The sequence below is a fragment of the Nuphar pumila genome, chromosome 5, assembly GCF_984573655.1.
Source record: "Nuphar pumila chromosome 5, dmNupPumi1.hap1.1, whole genome shotgun sequence".
Lineage (NCBI taxonomy): Eukaryota > Viridiplantae > Streptophyta > Magnoliopsida > Nymphaeales > Nymphaeaceae > Nuphar > Nuphar pumila.
The window spans coordinates 8,660,473-8,678,456 of NC_143253.1; positions in this window are offsets into that span (position 1 = coordinate 8,660,473).

The following is a 17,984-nucleotide window of genomic DNA, read 5'->3' on the forward strand; positions in this document are numbered from 1 at the left end:
ATTTCAAACAATATTTGCAACCCATGCGTCTAAATCAACAAATTGAGGAGAAGCAACCTAAAAGTAAGGACACTCTTGTCCCCGATCCTGTCGTCTTCCAGCATAGACGTAGCGTCCCTCGTGTCCCTTTGGCACTTCCTGTGATTCCCGCTGTTGCAGTACACGATAAAAAGCAAACATTGCTCCTAAAAGATAATGTATCGCCTGACAAAAGGTTATCGATGCTGACGAGAGAGAATAAGGAGTTACAGAAGGACATACAGAATTTGGGGAGACAAATTGGGTCACTGGTTCAGATGATTACCGGTGGGTTTAATAAGATCAAGGGAACGAAGAGGCCACTAAATAGAGAGACTCCACCAAGACAAATAAAAAGATGATTTGTATGTCCATCTGAGTCATCAAGTGCCACTGAATAAACATATGTGATTTGTGTTTCCTGATAGTTCTATATTGTAATTCTATCATTCTTTGTTGTAATTATATAATTCTTTCCTTAATAAGTGTAACACAGAAGTGTCACTCAAAAATCGACAAGAATACATAATCTTAGGTTTGTAATTATATAATTCTTTCATGATCTGTACTTACGTTTGCTAAATCGTATATCAATCACTGGCTTAGGGTTTATTATGTATTGTGATTCTTGTGATAGCGATTACTCTGTATAACGATTACTATGTATAACGATTATGAAGTTACCATGATTTGTACTTATGTTTGCTAAATTGTATAGCGATTACTAGTTTTGAGTTTATTATTTATAGCGATTCTTGTAATAACGATTACTCAGTATAGCGATTATGAAGTTAGCATGATTTCTACTTACGTTTGCTAAATCGTATAACGATTATTAGTTTAGGGTTTATTATTTATAGTGATTCTTATAATAACGATTACTCAGTATAGCGATTATCAAGTTAGCATGATTTGTACATACGTTTGCTAAATCGTATAGTGATTACTGGTTTAGGGTTTATTATTTATAGTGTTTCTTGTGATAGTGATTACTCAGTATAGTGATTATGTAATTATCATGATTTATACTTATGTTTGCTATATCGTATAGCGATTACTGGTTTACGGTTTTTTATTTATAGTGTTTTCTGTGATTGTGATTACTTAGTATAGCGATTAATAAGTATAGCGATTATGAAGTTACCACAAATTGTACATTTGTTTGCTAAATCGTATAGCGATTACTAGTTTTGAGTTTATTATGTATAGCGATTCCTGTAATTACTAGGTATAGCGATTATGAAGTTACCACAATTTATATATAGGTTTGCTCAACCGTTAAGCAATTTACGGTTTAGGGTTTATTATTTATAGCATTTCCTTTAAGTGTAAAGAACGTCGCATAAGATTAGTTTAGGGTTTAGGGGCTAGAGTTTAGATGAACGTTATCTGACACACTATTGATGTTGTGCGATGTGTCATTCATTTACACCTACTAACGTCGTTTCGATGATACTAGCAAATGAAACGACGTCTTTTAATTAATGCAAAATATTACTTATTTATTTATTATAATCTTTGGGCGTGATTTTTGAAAACTAGCGGGACGTGAAATGAAACGTTGCTTAACTTTGGTAGTGTGTTCTGCAAGGAACACAAGACATTTCCTTTAAGAGCAAGGAACAAGCAATGTTTCATTTTCCTACTTTGTGAGCAACGAACAGAAAAAACGATGTTTCAGTTAACCACCGTCGTCGCAAAAACTGTATCGATGTCGAAGAAGGATGATGCGATTCAGTCAACCATCCACAAAAAAGAGTACCTTTGATTCCTTTAACCTGCTTCGTCTTTTTTATGTCGCTTACAGCTCACTTATTGAATATAATGCAACAGCTCCTTTACTGAATATTCAGCTAATTTCAGTGCAACATCCACAAAACAAGGTGATAGAAAACTCAGCAAAGTGCTCGAAGAGAACATCGACCGGATGTGAGATGAATTTGCAGGACACACTATTAGTAATTTTGTATGTATGAAACCACTATTAGTTATACATTTACGTATGCTGTGGTCATGTATATTAACAAGTCTGAATTGTGCGTTCAGACTGTCTGTCTGTCTGAGGGTGAAATGTGGTGCTGAACTTTAAATTCGTACCCAAAGCGATTTGAAGTTGTCCCCAAAACCTCGAGGTAAACCTCGGATCACGATCGGAGATGATAGATACCGGAACACCGTGCAATCTCACAATCTCACGAATGTAGAGATCCGCCAAACTGTCTAAGAACTGACTAATACGGATAAGAAGGAAATGAGCCGATTTGGTGAGTCGGTCAACGATCACCCAAATCGCATCGTTCTTTCTTCGTGTCCTCGGCAAACCGATGATAAAGTCCATAGTGATGTCTTCCCATTTCCATTGTGGGATCTCCATCTGCTGCATCACTCCGTCAGGTCGTTGATGCTCGATCTTAATCTGCTGGCAAGTCAAACACTTAGAGATGTATTCGGCCACATCTCACTTCATTCCGCTCCACCAATATCTGCGTTGCAAGTCTTTGAACATGTTCGTGCCTCTCGAGTGAATCGTATATTTGGATTTATGGGTCTCTACGAGAATTTTGTCTCTCAAAACGGGATCATTTGGGACCCAAAGATGATTTTTGAGCCAAATGCTTCCATCGTCTTTAAGTCGGAAAGGAGTATCGGTCTGCTGTGTACGAGCTTTCAGCTTCTCGTACTGCGCATCAGTCTTTTACCCAACAAGGATCTTGGCTAATAGCTCAGGTTGAGCTATCAGATTAGAAAGACTGATAGAATTTGATGAGACTACAAACGGTTTCCATGAAACCAAATCCTCAATCAACTTCCAACCAACGTATAATAGGTTGACGGAAATGCTAAAAGCCTTACGGCTGAGAGCATCAGCTACTACGTTCGCCTTTCCTGGATGGTAGGAAAGGGTGAAATCGTAATCCTTGAGAAATTCTAGCCACTGTCGTTGCCTCATATTAAGCTCTTTCTGTGAAAACAAGTACTTGAGGCTCTTATGATCCGTAAAAGCCTTGAATTGTTCCCCGTATAAGTAGTGTCGCCAAATCTTCAATGCGAACACCACAACTGCTAATTCCAAGTCATGAGTCGGATAATTCTTCTCATGAATCTTAAGTTGACGCGATGCGTAGGTGATTACCTTACCATTCTGCATTAGGACGCAGCCCAAGCCTGTCCCGGAAGCGTCAATATAAATCACGAAGCCGCCTTGTCCTGAAGGCAAGGCCAAGATAGGAGCGGTAGTAAGTCGTTCCTTCAGCAACTGAAAACTGTTTTCACACGAATCGTCTCACACGAACTTAGCCTCCTTCTTTATCAGCTTTGTCATAGGTAGAGAGATTTTGGAAAAGTCTTGGATAAATCTTCGATAATATCCAGCTAATCCAAGGAAACTTCTGATGTCACGAACATTCCTCGGTTGTTGCCAATTTAGTACGGCCTCCACCTTGGCAGGATCTACGGATACGCCTTTCTCGGATATAACATGTCCCAAAAACATAACCTCCTTGAGCCAAAACTCGCTTTTCGAGAATTTAGCAAACAAACGCTCCTTCCGCAAGGTTTCCAAAATGATGATCAGGTGTTCGCGATGTTGATCCCAGGTCTCCGAGTACACCAGGATGTCATCGATGAACACGATGACGAAGGTGTCTAAAAAGGGTTTAAATACACGGTTCATGAGGTCCATAAAGGCTGCAGGAGCGTTGGTGAGTCCGAAAGGCATGACAATAAACTCGAAATGCCCATACCTGGTTCGAAAAGCCATCTTGGAGATATCATCTCCCTTAATTCTGAGTTGATGGTATCCTGACCTAAAGTCGATCTTTGAGAAAATCTTGACATTCCGCAGTTGATCGAACAAATCTTCGATACGCGGTAACGGATACTTATTCTTTATCGTGGCCTGGTTGAGCATTCGATAGTCGATGTACAACCACAATGATCCATCTTTCTTTTTAACGAATAAAATAGGAGCTCCTCAAGGCGAGACACTAGGGAGAATGAATCCTAAATCCATCAACTCCTGTAGTTGCTTCTTGAGTTCCTCAAGCTCGGCTGGCGCCATACGGTATGGAGCTTTAGAAATTGGCGCAGTACCTGGTAGCAACTCGATGTTGAATTCAACCTCTTGTGGTGGGGGAAGTCCTGGCAGCTTCTCTGGGAAGACGTCTGGAAAATCCCGAACCACCTCCAGATCTCTTATAGAAACTTGCGTCGGCTCGGACTGGACGACACTGACTAAAAAGGCAGTGCATCCCCTTCTCAGGTAATGTTGTGCCTTTAGTGAAGAAATCATCTTGCTTGCACGGACCGCCTTCACGAACCTGGACTCCACCTTAGGCATCCCTGGTGGAGATAACACAATCTTGCTTTCATGACAAAAGATTTTGGCATGGTACTTGTGCAGCCAATCCATGCCTAGGATGACGTCAAATTCGGTCATATCTAGAAGGATAGTGCAGGCCGGATAATGTCGATCCGCCAAGACCACATCCAAAACTGGTACGTAGGTCACACAAATAGTGCTTTTCCCAATCGGGTTATAGACGTTGGGAGCATTATCTAACGAACTTACAGATACGTGCAAGAGTTCAGCAAATTTTACAGAAATAAAAGAATGAGTGGCACCGCAATCAAAGAGTACGAAAGTTGCTTGGTTAGCAATCAAGATGATACATTGCACAAGCTCGCCTTTGGTCAACTATTCGACCGTGGCAGTGTAAACGCGTCCCGGTGCTTTCTTCTGGCCGCTGGACTGTGGTTGCTGCAGCTGGTAAGAATGTTGTTGTTGTTGCGGTTGTGACGGTGGTCGGGGGAGCAGAGGTGCTCCACCATTTCGTCTGAGGTCGTCAGCCGCCTTCTTGCGGCACTCGCGTGCGAAGTGGCCCATCTTGCCACAGTACAAGCATCCGCCTGTAAGAAGAGGGCATGCTTGCCCGGGTGAGGTCGTCCGCATTTGAGGCAAACATCGCTCGCCTGCTGCCGGGCAGGAGGGTTGCTCTGAGGCCACTGACGTTTTGAAGAAGGATAAGGCTTTCTTCCACCTTCCTTGTTTACGAAAAAGGGCGGTCGCTTGGTTTGACCGCCAGAGGGATATTTTTTTTTATCGCTACCCGCAACGGGTAGCTTCTTGCTTTGGGTGCTCTTGGAGCATTCCCAATCCTCGGTCAGGAGAGTGGCTGCAGCAACAACTGCGGAGAGAGTCGATGGCATGTTGTTTAGGACCCTTGGTCGGAGTCCTTCCTTTAAACCGCGGATGAATTTCCCTGCCCACTCTCGATCATCTGCGAATAAGTTGGGGCAATGGTGCTCCAACTCCTAGAATCTGGAGATGTAGTCCACCAGACTTGACGTGCCTTGGCAAAGTTCCAAGAACTCCACCTTTTTCCTCTCCCTTGCATGAGGAGGAAAATAGTTCTCCAAAAAAGCCTTTTTGAAGGACTCCCAAGGAATAAATGAAGCTGTCGAGAACTGTATGTTCTGGGTCGTGTCCCACCAATGGCGGGCGGCACCCAAAAGTCTGAAAGTACCGAAAATAGTCTTCTTGTCTTCTGGGACTGTCAAAACTTGGAACACTCGCTTTACTTCTAAAATCCAGTTTTCAGCTGCATCGGGGTCGGGCTTGCCTGCGAAGGTTAAAGGATCGAGCTTTAAGAACTTTTCATACGATACTGCCGCATGGTGGCTTGGTTCTGGGGTAGGTACTTGGTTGTGCGCTTGATTTTGCATGGCGCTAGCCAATGCGCTCAAGGAATCCATGATGAATCCCCGCTGATCTAACCATTCGTCAGACGAACCCTCGTTCGACCCTCGAACCATCCTTAAAATAGCCAGATGATACATAAGTCAATACTTGAAGGAGAAGAATAATATCAAAAAGTTTATCGTATTTCCGAGTAATAGAGATTACAAAAGCCCAGCAGTGCTGGTACAAGGGGGCATTTACAAAAGCCAAAAACAAAAAACTGCCTACGGGTACAAAAACCAACGAGTTTTATATCCTTTAGGGATGATGAGAGTACTTCCTCAAGTACTCTCTTACGATACTCATGCGCCTTAACCCGCGCAGAGGGGGAAAATGATGCAAATCCTCATTAGGGACTCCTTGCCCGTGAAGAGGAGTAGTGGGGGAGTAATGTGGCGAGGCATCCGGTGCATAGGACGGCGAAGCCGGAGTGTACACCGGAGAATCCGGTATGTATTGCGGTGAAGCTTGAGCGTACACCGGAGAATCCGATATGTACAACGGTGAAGCCGGAGTGTTTACCGGAGTATCTGATATGTACTGCGGTGAGTCTGGGGTTGGTGTGTATATTGGTGAGTTGGAGGAAGGGATATGAGTGGGTGGAGCAACGTCCTGAGCACTCTCTAGGGGTAATATTTGTCCATCACACGATGGTGTGTCATAAGTACCCTGGACTGAGGATGTTGTGTCTTCCAGATCTTGTGTTGCAGTTGCCCTTCTATCGTATGCTTCCCTGAGTTGACAATTATCCATCGTATGTCCTTCTTCACCACAGAATTCGCACCCCAACTGGGCTTGCCAGTGGATTCTGCTTCAGAGGATTCCAGAGAAGTGTGCCGATTAACTAAGACATGATTCTGTATACAACTTCCTTCCCGAAAGTGCACTGCTGCCCATGTCGCGGCTAGCGGTGCTTGGTAGGCATCTGGAAGCGTAAAGCCCCACGAATCCGCAAAAGTGGGAGGGGGCGGCTTGCTGGTCCAATGATCTGAACCGGTAGTCGAACACTCAAGTCTTCCTACTACAGAACTTCTGCCCCTTACAGAACGACAACGCGTTCTTCTTGCGCCTCTTTTGCGTCACAATCTCTCACCATCCGAAGGGTTCATTTTCTTTAAACAAGAAAAACCCTAAATACTCATGTAAGGTATACTCTAGTCTAATAGTATAGAAAAAAGAGAAATTAAGTTACTTACAGCGCGATGCGGATGCTCGATGACCAAGAATCACTGTTTCGATCTGCTCTGATACCAAGTTGTAACACCCCAAAATTTCGAACATTATAATTTCCTTGAAATAGTTGACAAATTCCTTTTCTTTACAGAGTTTATTTCTAAAATCAGCGGAAACAGTTTCTTTAAAAGAAAAAGGACAGGTTTGGCAACCTTGGGCACGTTAGCGAGAAAACAAAGATTTACCATGGACGATCTGCAATAATACTTAGAAAACCATTTCTTCTATTTAAAGAGAGTATCAAGTTTGTACAAAATTTGGGTTTCCTTAAGGGAAAACCGTATCAAAAACAAAAATGTCTAGGAGAAGAACTACGAGCAGAAAAGTGGATCCTTAAATCATCTCGCAGTCGCGTCATCGCCTGATGCACCTAATCGTCACCTGTACCCATGAAATGAGTTAGTTTTACGAAAAACTAGCAGGAGAGTACAAAGATAGAAAGAACTAAATTAGGCATAGATAATTTATGCAACAGGTAGTAACGAGCAAACTAAGCAGATAGACTGGAAGAATAAGCTAAGTACAACAAACTGAAAAGGGTGTGCATGCTCAATTTAGTTATTACTTGATAACCGGCCATGCGGGTACATACATGGCACGTGAGTCGAAACAGTCGAGTCCAAGCCGAGTGTTCATTATGTTAAGTATTTTAAGATACCTCGGTTGTCTGACTGAATCCTATTCCTATGGAGACGGTCGATGGTCGAGAGAGTAAGTCCCCAAGGCCTGATAGGGATGCATCCAACTTCTGCAGAAGTGTTAGGCCAACTTATGTAGCCCCTATCCCTCCCCCTAACCTCCGATGACTGGGGAAAAATGGGTGTTTTGCCCTTTTTAAAAAGCCATAAATGGTCTGTCCATCGGAGTTGGTACCCTTCGTCCTCTCTCTTAACAAAGCCAGGTTGAATTGAGCGCGATGGGGTTTCTTAGTCGTTGCCTCATTCTTCATGCTCTGGTCCATTAGACAGAAACGAGCATCTTGTCTATGAAGGTGATCCCATTTTTTTTATATGTGTTTTCAACAACGCGCACAAGGCACTAATCGAGGTCATAAGACTCTCTCATCCAATCGTTGTAGTACTAACATGCATCGCATGTTCAAGAGTATACTTACGAGGAAAGGGATACAGGTCCTTAATAGGAGCCTCAGGAGTGTGTTTCGCAAAGATATAATGTTTTAAAAAAGCTATTTTAACATTTCAAATCTTTCGAAACGACAAACAACTTGCCAACATATGGTATGTGATTTTCTCGAATCTGACAACTAATGACGCAGTGTCTAGGTGCTATGCAAGTCACGACACTAGTTTTGGTAAATGGGCTTCACAAATGAACCCATCACCCAACAACTTGATCTTGCCCCAGATCAAGGGTTTTCTAAGAACATATCGGGTAAAAAGTGGAATAGGAATTCCTTCTGAATACGCTGAGTCTATGACAAGGCAAAAACGAGAAACAATAATGCGAAAAGCAAGAGCCTGGGTGCGAAGCACGATGGCAAACGGAAACAGAAAATGCAAAAGCAAAGGACAAGGATCGCGAACCCGCATCCTTGAATTAAAAGACAGTAAGCAGTAAATGCGAAAGTAAAAGCCTGGGCGCGAAGCACGACGGCAAACAGAAACAGAAAATGCAAAAGCAAAGGACAAGGATCGCGAACCCGCGTCCTTGAATTAAAAGACAGTAAGCAATAAATGTGAAAGTAAAAGTCTGGGCGCAAAGCGCGACGACAAACTGAAACGGGAAATGCGAAAGCAAAGGACAAGGATCGCGAAACCGCGTCCTTGAATTAAAAGACAGTAAGTAGTAATTGCTAAAACAAAAGCCTGGGCGCAAAGCGCGATGGCAACAGAAATACGAAATGCGAAAGCAAAGGACAAGGATCGCGAAGCCGCGTCCTTGATTTAAAAGTGTACTTATATACGTATATGTATATAAATATATCATTAAGTCCTTTCGATCTTTAATTATTTAAGCTTGATTTAATTATTTAAGTCCTTGTGCAACTTCTCCTACCTTGGGGTATTGCGAGAAGGAGGTCGTTTACGAGCGTAAGTGATCGTTGGTTTAGTTCGCGGGGCGCGAACGGGCTCCATTGTGTAACACTGCAAAAGTACGTAGTTTAGCATGTATAAAATGAATATAGATAGGGAGAAAACTCGGTTTCTCCGCAACTCAATGCAGGGGTCATCGGCCCCTACCGTTACGAAAGAGAACGGGGTAGGGTCCAATGACCCATGCCGTTAAAGGAGATGGGTGCAGGGGCCATCGGCCCCTGCCGGATATCTAAAGGAGGGCAGGGGCCATCGGCCCCTGCCATGATAACAGTAAGAGGGGAAGCCCCTGCGGAGTCTTCAAAAGGAGGGGCAAGGGCCTTCGAGGCCCTTGCTGGGTTTTAAAGGAAGGAGGGGCAGGAGCCTTCAGCACCTGCCAGCCTTTTTAAAAGAAAGGGGTAGGGTCCGAAGGCCCCTGCCAAGGAAATGCATAGGGTGGGGGAGAGTGCAGGGGCCAAAGGCCCCTACCGAGCCCTTGCTCGACAGAAAAAGAGTCGGTTAAAAGAGGGACAGGGGCCAAATGGCCCCTGCTTGGTTTCCGAGGGGTGAGGCAGGAGCCTTCGGCTCCTACATCCTTTCTTAAGGAGAAGGGTAGGGGCCATCGGCCCCTACGTTGAAAGGGAAGGGCAGAAGCCATGGCCCCTGCCAGAATATTAAAAAGGGCAGGAGGCTCCGCCCCCTGCCTGCTAAGAAGAGGAAAGCAAGGGGGGCGGAGCCCCCTTGCTTGTCGAAAAAGAGGAAGGCAAGGGGGTGGAGCCCCTTGCCTATCAAGAAAAGAGGAAGGCAAGGGGGCAGAGCCCCTTGCCTGTCGAGAAAAGGAGGAGGAAGGCTCGGCAGGGGCCGCCGGCCACCTGCCGACCTTCCGGCGAATCTACGAAAGAAAAGAGGGTGGGGGGTGTTTACCTGGGCTGCCGAGGGGAATGAGGTCACCGGGAAGGGAGCTCGCCGGGAGGGGAGAGAGGGATAGAGTCGGGGGGTCGGGGGAGGCTCGTAAGCCCTCCCCTCTCCCCTCTCGTCTTAATATAGGGAGGGGGCGCACACAGGGCCTGCCCCCTGTGTCGCCGGAGATCCCCCTCCCTCTGCGGGCTGCCAGCTCCTCTGAAAAAGATTTTCGAGGGGCTGGCACAGGTTGGATCCGGGTCGGGTCTGAACCCGACCCGGGTCTGATCTCTTTTAATTTTTTTTAAAAACTGGTTTTTACAATGTCCACCTTTCCTCTCTCTAGAAGACTCTACACAATGGATAAAAATATACATCCTAAACCTAATTAGTCAAATTCTTAATTAGATTTTTTAATTTTTAAAAATAAATTATTAATTATAATGGATAATAGAATCCTATATGAACTATGAATCCTATCCAAAAAGCATCCATATTCCAATATAGGATCCACTCCATGATCCAACGTGATACACTAATCCATATTATTAATTAAGCAATATTAACAAATTCTCATTAAAATGACCATTAAATTAAATTAATTTTATAAGTTTTCAAAAAATACTAAGCATTACACTAACACCCCCTTGCAAACTCAATGGTCCTAGAACCACGTTGAGTTTTGACCTGAGCTCATTGAATATGAGAACTGGTAGAGCTTGGTGAGTATATAGATTATCTGCTCCTTATAAGGCAAATACTAGACTACAACTTGATTTTTGGCAATACAATCTCTCACAAAATGAATGTCAATCTCTTATGCTTGCTTCGTTGATGAAATACTAGATGAACTGCCATGTATGTTGCATTGACATTATCACACCATAAAGATAGGAAGGACAAAGTAGGAGACACCCATTTCTTGAAGAAGTCATTGGATCAAAATCAATTCTGTAGTGTCATTGAAGACAACCCAATACTCCGCTTTAGTACTAAATTTGGCAACTGTATGTTACTTTTTGGAGCTCTAGGATAGGATATTGGGTTCAAGAAAAATAATATATCCTCTAGTAGACTTTCGGTAACTGGGCACCTTGCCCAATCAACATCATAATAAGTTGAAAGTGTTAGTTTAGGTGAAGTCTGCAGAAGGAGCCTAAATTGTATAGTATGTTTGATATAATGAAGGATTTGTTTGACCGTTGTCTAATGGTCCACTGTAGGCATCTTCGTGAATTGATAGACTTTGTTGGCTACATAAGACAAATCTGGGTGGTTCAATGTGAGATATTGCAAAGCCCAAGCAACACTTCAATATAACGTTGGATTAGGGAATGAGGAACCATGTCCAACAACTAAACTCATAGACGGAGATAAAGGAGTGGCCATAGGTTTGGCTCTGGTCATGTCTGCTTGAGTCAAAAGATCAAATACATACCTTTTTGAGATAAGAAAATGCCTATAGGTCAAAAGAAATGTAAATCACCCAAATCCTTGACAAAAAAAGCTTGGCTAAGTTGGAGAATAAGGATCTGGAGCTGCTAGTGACCAATATATCACCCACACAGGTCAAAACATATCACCCACATAGGTCAAAACATGCACCAAGAGTCTGTCCTTTTTAAGTATAAAAAGAGATGTGTTAGTGCAAGACCTAGAAAATCCTATGGTCATTAAAGCATTACTGAGTTGTTGGTACCAAGCCACGGGAAGCATAAAGACATTGTTAAAATCCAGCTGCCTAATAGGCCAATGATTGGAGACTTCAAAGGACAAAACAATACAAACAGGTTTGACAATTGGGCTAAAGGTCTCAAAGCTGTCAATGCCCTATTCTTGGTCATTAGCCTTAGCTACCAATCATACCATATACCTTTCCAAAGATCTGTCTACTCTTCTTTTAACCTTAAATATGCATTTTCACTCAATTAAATATTGAGGAGACAGAGGTTTGGTTGTGACGAAGGGATGACATTTCCTTTTCCATGGCCTCACGCCATTGATGAGACTGGGTGGCTTGATGGAAGGATGTGGGTTTATGATCTTGGACAACTCAGTTAATAAAACCAAAGGGATAGGGTAGACAAGTAAACCTTCGGGATATGAGTAGCATCTTGGGAGAGTCACCATGTGATAAGTACGGAGAGGAGGGGCTTGTATTGTTGGGGAGGGGTGGGGGAGGAGATGGAGTAGATATAGGGGCTTCCTCACCAGGAGGATTGCTTTGGTTGAGTGGAAGCAGGACTAGATGTGAAGGGCATTAAGGAGGAAGGTGCTTCAATCACAAGGTTTTGAATTTTAGGGATTGGGTGATTGGGTGGCGGTATGGGGAGGCTGGGTATAAGTGGGGAATTATTCACCTAGTTTTGAAACGTGAAATTGTTTTCATTAGATGAGAATTTTGTTTGACTCAGGATCCAGACACAGGTACCTTTATGCATGGAATTGTATCCCATAAACACATCACTTGGATTTGTAGTCCAATTTGGTGGTTTCTATAAGCTCTAAGGCATGGGAAACAGGCAGATCCAAAAAATGCGAAGAAATGAACGATCTAGCCTTTGTTTAATCGGTTTTTCAAAAGGTGATTTTTGACCAATAATAGATGAAGGTAACTTATTGATTAGATAAATAGTTGTACCAAAAACAATGTTGTTGGCCAAAAATCACCTTTTTAATACTCTTGCCTTAGTTAGCATGCATAACACACATTATCCTGAATTCTATGAAAGTATGGTAAATTAAAACAATGAAATAATTTTTTGCACCCCCTAAGGGCCGGGTGACCTAGGCATTGATGCCATTGGTCGAGATCGGCTCTCTCACCAATAAAAGCAACTTTATTAATTCCATCTCCTACATTATTTCTATGAAAGCTGATCTGATAGAGTCCACAACTACTCATCCCTGAAAGCAGTTCTTTTTCCTGTGACTTGATCTTTCATCGAACAATGGTTAGGATGAAACTTAAGAAAAATAAAATTTCTCTAAACTGATGGTGTGGGAGAGTATCAAGCCCTTGATCCTTTTCTCAAAGAGTGTGGGTTTGGACATTGGGTGACATGTCCTCCCACTCATGATCCAAACAATCACCTATCACATTGTTGACACAAGACTGTCTTATGAGTTAAATTGGGGTACCTACAAATTATTGGACCTATGCATTTAGTACAACTATTTATTTTATTAACATGTTACCTACACCTGTTATTGGTCAAAATCACCTTATGAAAAGGCAGATCATGGCTCTTGCCTTACATTGGCACGCAAAACACACATTGTTCTGAATTATATGAAAGTACATTAAATCAAAATGATAAATAATTTGCTGCACCCCCATAAGGGATGGGTGGACCTAGGCATTGATGCCATTGGTCTAGACTTGCTCTCTCACCAACAAATGGAACTTTATTAATTCCATCACCTACATTATTTTCAGGAAAGCTGATCTGATAGAGTCCACAACTACTCATCCCTCAAGCAGTTATTTTCCCGTGACCTGATCTTTCATAGAACAATGGTTAGAATGAAACTTAAGAAAAATAAAATTTCTCCATATTGATGGTGTGGGAGAGTATCAAGCCCTTGATTCCTTTCTCAAAGAGTGTGAGATTGGACACATGGTGACATGTCCACACACTCATGAGCAAATCAGTGTTGTGAAAAGTAAGCACCATCACATTGTCGACATAGGGCTATTCTTATGAGCCAAGTTGGGGTACCTATAAACTATTGGACCTATGCATTTAATACAACTATTTATCTAATCAACAGGTTACCTAAGAAGCAGGTTATATATCTCCCCACAGTGCGTGTTCAGGGTTCCCAATGAGTGCCACATATATAAGCTCATGGGGCTCGTATCCCCATGTGTGTCGGCATCACTTAGCATCATAATCTGGTGTGATTGCAAAGACACAAGTACTCTTTTCCGCCATTCTTGCCATGAAACGATGGTTCAAAAAGATGACAAAAATGTCCTTCATTCAAAAAAAGGAAAACGATGGTTCAAGATCCTCTATCTAGAAAAGTAAAACGCCAGTTTGAGAATGCTGTTAACTCTTTAAAGTCCAAACATTCCATTTTTGCCTTAAGCAGTAATTTTTTGCACCATCTGCTGTAACAGGAGCTCCCTTTGACGACGCAAACTTTGCCATCGTCTGCTGCCGTCGAAGCATCCTTTGTTGTCGTCTGCTGCCGTCGGAGCTTCCTTTTCCATCATCTATTGCCGTCGGAGCATCCTTTGCCGTCGACTGCGCAGTGGCAACATCGTTGCCACCATCGGCTGCGTCTACCTTCTGGGTGTTTCTCCTCCACTGTCGAATTACCAAGGTTTCGTTATGCAAACAAATCGATTTGTAAATATGAATGCTAAATCTTACAACTGGTTTTACTATTCATGCTAAATAACACCTATTTTCATATTGAAACAAATCGATTTGTACCTATCCACCTTCTAAGCATCAAAAAATAGTTAGCACGATTTATTCTTATGAAGGCTAAATATTTCAACGATGTGTACTTATGAAGGCTAAATTTCTATAACGATTTGTACGTTCGATGTAGCAATGATTTATATGTTTGAAACAATAACGATTTAATGAAACTAACACGATTTGTACTTAAGTTTGATAAATCATACAACAATGTATACGTATGAAGCCAAACATTATAATGATATGTACTTATGAAGGTTGCAATTTATACAATGATTTGTAAGTTTGAAGCAACAACGATTTATACATTTAAAGCACTAGCGATGTGTATTTATGAAGTTACCTCAATTTGTACTTAAGTTTGCTAAATCTTACAATGATGTTTACTTATGAAGCCAAATATTGTGATGATTTGTAATGTTGGTGATTGTTTAACGAATGAGATAATTTATATTATTATATACTTGAAGAGGCAGTTGTAACATATAATGATGCGGTTAAATTTATGTGTTGTGCATGTTAGCAATGACTATAATTCGTAAGACAAGAAATCCCCCTTCGTTCTATGGGATGAATATTAGAGAAGTTATCCGCCAGTCCCATCTATATGAGCGTTATAAAAGGTACCAAAATATAATAAAGATTGAGAATGATAAAGACATGGACAAAACATTGGAATTGTATTATGTAGAGGATTATCTATTAGATATTGAAGATAAAGAGCAAAAGAAGAATGATGAAGAACTAAAGATGAACAAGAAGAAGAAGGATGATGAAGAGAAAGAAAAGCAAAGGAAGAAGGAGGAGAAGAATGAAAAGCAAAGGCAAAGAAAGAAGGCAGAAGAAAGGGAAAGACAAAGGAAGAAGGAAGAGGAGAATGAAAAGCAAAGGAAGAAAATGTAAATGAAGGAGGAGGAGGAGATGGAAAGACAAAAAAAGAATAAAGAGGAGGAGGAGGAGGAGGAGGAGGAGAGGGAAAGGCAATTGAAGAAGAAGGAGGAAGAGAAGGAAAGGCAACTGATGAAGCAAGAATATTTTGAAAAGCAAAGGAGGATAAGGCAAATGAAGAAGGCAGAGGAGAGGGAAAGGCAAAAAAAGAATAAGGAGGAGGAGGAGGAGGAGGAGAGAGAAAAATAATTGAAGAAGAAGAATGAGGAGGAAGAGAAGAAAATGCAAATGATGAAGATGGAAGAGAAAAGACAAAGGAAGAAGCATCAAAATGAGGAAAAGAAGAAAAGGCAAAAAAAGGAGAAGGACGAGGAAAAAAAGGAAAGGCAAAGGAAGGAGAAGGAGAATGAGGAAGAGAAGGAAAGGCAAAAGAAGGAGAAGGAGGATGAAAAAGATAAAGAGAGAGAAAGGAAGGAGCAGAAGGAGGAAGAGAATGAAAAGAAAAGGAAAAAGCAGGAGGAGGAAGAGAAGGAAAGGGAAAAAAGGAAGAAATTGAAAAGCAGAGGGGGAAGGCGATGGAGCGAAGGATGGAAGAAGTAGAAAAGCAGTGGGAGGCGGCAGAGCAACAAGAAAGGCAGAGGATGGAGGGAGGGGATCAAAAGGCTAAAAGTGTGATAAAGGTACGTAAATCAAACATGTCTGTCACGATTTACTGTGATAGGTACTACTGTGATAGCGATTACTATGTACAACAATTATTGTGATAGTGATTAATGTATAACGATTACTTTGATAGCGATTACTGTGAATGATTTACTATGATAGGTATTACTATGTATATCGATTACTATGTTAGCAATTGCTGTGATAGCGTGTGTGCAACGATTATTATTTATAGCAATTACTGTGTACAATGAGGTGTAGAAGTATAAATGAGACTAATTTATAATTAATACAAATAATATGTTATTTTGTGTTACAGGGAGGTCAGAAGAGAAGTAGAGCACCAGGTGAAAAGCTCAGAGGGTGGTGTCAGTGGCCTGTAGTTCTGTCGTGGTACGGACAACTGAGTGAATATTAGAAGGATCGATTACAAAATATACACTCCGGCGGCCTTCTGGACAAACATTACTTTAAAATGTGTTGAAACACCATGACCCACCTGGTAAATAAGTGGAATCATCAGATGAACACATTCCAGTTTTATTCTTTTGAAATCACCATAACCCTAGAAGATGTGGCGCAGATTATTGACCTTAAGTGCCATGAAAGTGTTGTCCTATTACGAGATTCAAACTATAACGCAAGGGAAAAGTGCACGACCCTTCTAGGAATGTCGATGGATGACTGAAGTCAATGTATTTCTGGTGGAAGCAATTCCACATCGATAAAAGTTTCTTCTTTTTGTAATAAATGGGAAGGTCGGTCCGCTACATGTGCATCTAAAAGAGTTGACCAAGAGTTGCGCAACTTTCTTCTTTATTTTTTTGGTCTTAGTTTATTTTCTGATTGTTTTGGTTTGAGAATAAGTTACTTGTGGTTGTAGTTCTTGGAAGACTTAGATGAAGTCGACAGCATGGGGTGCTACTATGCTCACACACTTGTATAATCAACTTTATCGTACGAGTTAGGATACAAAAATCGTTGGAGGGTTTTGACCATTTGTTCAGGTATTTGTTTATTACATATTTAGTACTTGTAGACTAAGCTCGTTGAAGGTTATAGTGTTACTAATATATTATTTTTGTAGGCTTGGGCATGGGAGCATATTGTCGCGTTGCGTCCTTAGTGTGACCCTACGATTTGTGGTTTTCCAAAGATCGGTCGGTGGGCTAGAATAAATGTCAAGGAGGATAATGCTAAGTTCATTTTAGATGGTCTGCAACTAAATGAGGTAAATGGTTTAAAATCATTTATAATCATTTCAAGATTTATCATTCAATAGTATAAATCGTTGAAATGTTTAGCATTCTTAAGTAATCATCGCTGCAGGATTTTGTCTTCGTTACTATAAATTATTATCACTTTAACATTTATCTTTCAGTACTATAAATCATTGTAATCGTTTGCATTCTTAGTAACAATCATTGTAATATATTTAGCACTCGTTATTATAAATAATTTTAATATTTAGCATTCATTAGCATGAATAATTGTCTATACATAAACTATAATCTCCTGTACAGGTTGTGTGGAGACTGTATGAAGATGAGGAAGACGAGAAAAAAATGCTTGTTGTTGAGAGTGCGAGACTGTCTGACTGCGATATTTAGCTGTTTAGCAATTATGAAGCTAAGTTTCAGCATGGTAGTCGAGTTCTTCTACAATCTGGCTTGGGACAGTCTATCCCAAAGAAGCCTATGGATGTTAGAAAGAAGATGAATAGTGGTGGGGCCATGAACGTGAATTGGCATGAATGCTATAGGAAAAATTGGATAATTAGAATAAAGGAGGTGTCTGTGCCATAGCGTATGATTATAAAAAATGACAATATGATCCCAATTATTTCCAAAAATATTGAGAACCCATGCATCAAAATCTGGAGATTGAGAATATTGGGAACCCATGCCTCCCTTCTGTCCTCCATCATGTAGCATCCCAGCATAGAAAATATGTCCTTCGTCTCCCTTCAGCTACAACAACGATTACCTCAGTTGCAGTACACGATGATGAGTGAACACAACTCACAAAAGAGAACGTAGTCTCTAGCACAAGGTTTGAGATGTTGGAGAGGGA